This window comes from Pinus tabuliformis, chromosome 1_1, assembly GCF_031772625.1.
Source record: "Pinus tabuliformis cultivar Carrire ecotype Pingquan chromosome 1_1, CPIR1, whole genome shotgun sequence".
Classification (NCBI taxonomy): domain Eukaryota; kingdom Viridiplantae; phylum Streptophyta; class Pinopsida; order Pinales; family Pinaceae; genus Pinus; species Pinus tabuliformis.
Genome location: NC_142297.1, coordinates 614,879,908 through 614,884,287, shown reverse-complemented (window position 1 = coordinate 614,884,287; position 4,380 = coordinate 614,879,908).

Here is a 4,380-nt window from a genome sequence, read left to right as displayed (position 1 = left end):
TGTTTGGCTCAGGAAGTTATTATCATATCTATTTGAAGGACCGATTAGCCCTACACGTATACACCGTGACAATGAAAGTTATGTATTAGATTGACCGATGACCCATTGTTTCATTCTAAGACAAAGCATTCAAAATATTGATACGATATGGGGTCGTGGAGCTGCACTATATACCTACTGATGAACAGGTAGCATATATATTAACTAAAGCATTACCAAACAATAAGTTAGAGTATCTGAGAAACAAGCTTGGTTCGGTAGACATCTCTTCCCTAATTGAGAGGTAGTGATGTTGGATATTTCTTGTCTTTGTGGGTTTGGCACCATACTAGGACTAAAAGTTGTAAGTCTTAGTGAAGGCCTTAAAGAAAGAATGGAGTCTAGAGGATTAGATGAGCATCTTAGATTGAAACTTCTTATGGATCATAGACTGTAGGAAAATAAGTTGTTGACCGATACTCTTTGAGGATGAGGTGGGGCATCTAAGATAAGAGTAATCAAAGAGGAACGATATTCTTTGAGGATCCAAGATTGGGAATCCAAGATAAGAATAGTCCTAAAAGGACATACCTTTTCAACATCCAAATGGGGTATGTGTCTTAGAGGTAGTGTGGCATCTCACGTAAAACCTCCCAGCATAATGCTCTCGAATAAAAATGAGCTTGTCCAATTAATGCCTTCAAGGATAATGTTGGTTATGATATAGATGCTTGACAAAGATGTCTTATCAATTCGACTCTTCTTATGAGAATGTTTCAAGATTGAGATTTCTTGTACCATGTAACAAATTATGAATACCTCCCTAGTTAAGAGGGAGTGTTGAAAATTGTAACTAGGTTTGGTCTTCATAATGACCTAATTGTAATCATGACATTTCATATTCTTTATAAAGAAAGAAAAATAAATTATATTTTAGTTATTGGAGTATGGGTTTCATACTAAAGTTTGATTCAAAAGAATGTTCTTCGTGATTTTAGGTTTTCCAGGTATTTATAGGAATTTTGTCATGTTTCATAGTCCCATTTGGACTCATTGTAATAAAGGAAAATATTTATTTTATCAAGAAAAAGCAACTTAATGATCCCAAGACCATGTCATCCCAAGGAGCAGATCAAGTCGTCTTAAAGGAGGGGAATTCGACCCTCAAGAAAGGCTTTATAACGGTGGTAAGTTCAACTCATTTGGATGCTAATCAAGCACAAGTTTGATCTACAATAGCGAAGGTGAAGAAGAGTAGCGGGAGGAGAAAGAAGAGGAGCAAAAGTCAAAGTTTTTCAAAGATAATCTTCTCTTGTCTCGCTTCTAAGGTTTGTGAAGCTGCCAGTAGTAGAGGGGCCAAAATTTTGTTGTAGGTGGTCAAAATTTTGTGAAGTTGTTGTAGGAGGTTGAAATTTTTTGAAGCTGTTGTAGGAGGCCGAAATTCTATGAAGTAGTTGCAGGGGGTCGAAGTTGCAGCATCAAAGTAGCATTATCGAAGTTCTAGACATTTCCTTGAGGAAGATCGTGCTGGGGCCTAACTTGGGGTTTGGAATGTTTGTTGGCTCTTTTCTTTAGGTCTTGGAAGTCTCTTTGTAAGCAGATTCTATATAGGAAGAGAAGCATTTTTCTGGGTTTTCTCTGTCTTGGACCCTATATCTTGTGTACTTTGTCTCTTTGTGATCTTCATTATTTTTTGTAATTGCTTCATGAACATAATTAAAGAAGAATAAAAGGCCAACTAACATCACAAGTTATTATCAAGATAAGGAAAATAAGTTATAATCTACAAGAATTTATATTTTCCAACACAACTTCCAAATTTACCCCTCCCTTTTTGACATCATAATGTTTTGGAAGACATAGGGAATACTCTAGGCATCTTTAAAAAATAGATAATAAATGAATTCAACAAGAACTATTTACATTTTCTCTAATATGTGTTGAAATAGACCTAGGAAAAATTCTTCTTGATCACATAATGCTGAAAAATGGAACATTCAATGGATCCAAAGTCTAGACTATGAAAACACAATGTTCAGATGTCACACATGCTTTCAAACATGACACTTGCAGGATTCTTGTCCATATGCCAAAAAACCCGCAAGGAAGAAAAAAGGACAATCCGATAATACAAAGGATAACATCCTTTTGATCCCATATGTTTATAGGAAGAAGAAGAGGAGGCCGCATCTACTCAAGACAATAAGAATACCTAGAATATTGAAGACACATCTAAGCCAACACAAAATTAACAAGATGATAAGATGAAACATGGTAAGGGGGGTAAAAAGAGAGGTCATGTTTCTGAGAGTTCGAATTCAGATAAAGAACTCACATCAAAGACAACATGAAATGAATTGGAAATGGTTCAAGTAGATCCCAACTCAAGGGGATGGAATAAGGTGTAAAAAAAGAAAGGCAAAGAAGAAAAGTTAAGTTATTATTATCAAACTTAACTCTGATAGTTATTATGTAAAAAAAAAATTCATAAGCCGAGAGGCTGATCTTAATGAATGTGTTCAACATCTACCAAATGTAAGTTTGTTCCTTGTTTATGGTTGAATAAAATTATGGGTTTGGAAAAAAAATATTGATTAAAATCTTTAATATGTTCCTAATTTTCCATTTTAATGGAAAATAATTCCTTAGTAATGGTAGAAGCGTTTTTTTCACCAAAATTTACTAACAAAATCACTTTCTAAAGCATCCCAATATTTAATAGAAATGACTCATAAATTATATTTCCATGTAGATGCTTTATTCTCAATTGTATAAGGAAATAGTTAGAGAACTACACCATCATGCTGAATATTTAGGAGCCTTAAAGAGGGTTAGAATTTTTTAATGTAATATTTAGAGATGCATGACCTACCAAGATGAAAAATGGGTAAAAGCCTTTTAGGGAACTTTAGCAAGTCATGCAGTTATCTAATCAAGTTCAAGGTTCTTGACATCCATGTAGGAAGGATATTTTGGTAATGAACAATTAAAATAACAATTGGATTGGTATCCTTGTTTAGTTCAAATTATGAAGAAGAAGTAAGCAGTTGCCGATGATATTTGCTCCAAGGTTTATGAATATCCTACATTTGGTCCAAAGGGTGACTTAGGATTCTCAAACACAAGGTTTTTAAATATGGGATTTAAAAAAAGGAGAGGAGTATCTTTATATGAAACTTCTAACTCAGGATCATAACCTAGGTTAGAATAAATAGGAAGATGCGGTTCATTGGGTTGTATAATTAGAGGTTTTTCCATGTGAAGATCATGTACTAATACTAGACATACAACTCAATGGGACCTCCTAGTGCCAAATTCTATTAATGTAGGGAAAATGCACTTTAAGAGATAAGGGTACTCCTTAGTATGAAGTCCCATTCAAAACTCATACCATTTGGTGTAGGAGACACATCAAGATTCTAGCTTGGCTACCATTAGTAGACATGAATGGGTAAGGGGTGATCAAAATGCAAAGTTTAGAGTGCAATATTAACTAATCTAAACACAAAAACAAAATTGTCCTAACTAGTCTTAACTAGGAGCACACTACCTGGTATATAGTGCTACCTGGGAGGAGCACATCAAACATTTAATGTAGGTGCCAAAGACATTAAAGAAGCATAAATTACTAGAAAATCTCAAGAAGCTTGAGGTGTAACAACAACCTTTCGTGTATCTGAGGTATGTGATAAGTGGAGGAGAGTTGAAGGTATATCCTGCCAAGATGGAGGCCATCATGAAATGGCTAGTGCCTACTAATTTTTCTCAGGTTAGGAGTTTTTTTGGGGTAGGACAATACCTATAGAAATTCATAGCCTCGTTTTCAGTAGTAGCAACATCACTCCATGCTATAATAGTAAGTGGTTGTTATAGATAAAAAAATACACCCTCTTGGGTCCACTAGAAGGGAACATCATCTACCGAATCATAAAGTCAAAAGTGGTTTATGGAATGCTATAAAAAGAATGAATTGGTCCCTGCAACACTCCCCTGCAGTTGTATCCAAGAAACACTAGGTCTAACAATGCTTTACGTACGTTAGCTTCAAGCAATAGAGAGTCAATAATGCCTCAGTAACACTGTGTTGGAGAAACATAGTGCAGATTTGCATGGATAAGGTTGGATTAGGTCAAAATTGATCACTTAAAGAAGATAAGGATCAAAGGACCATACATGGTCAACAAAGTGTATAAATTCGATGTGATGCCTACCTAAGAAAACCTATAAAAGCAAGCTATCCATAGATCATAAGGGAGGATAAAGCAAGATATGTTGAAGTGTTGTTGGAGTATTTACCTATACTTTTTCTCTACAATAAGCTAGCATAATAAGTTCAATATATAGTGAGTGTTGGTGAGGAGGAGACTACAAGCAAGGACCTCAAGGGAGCATGACTATGTA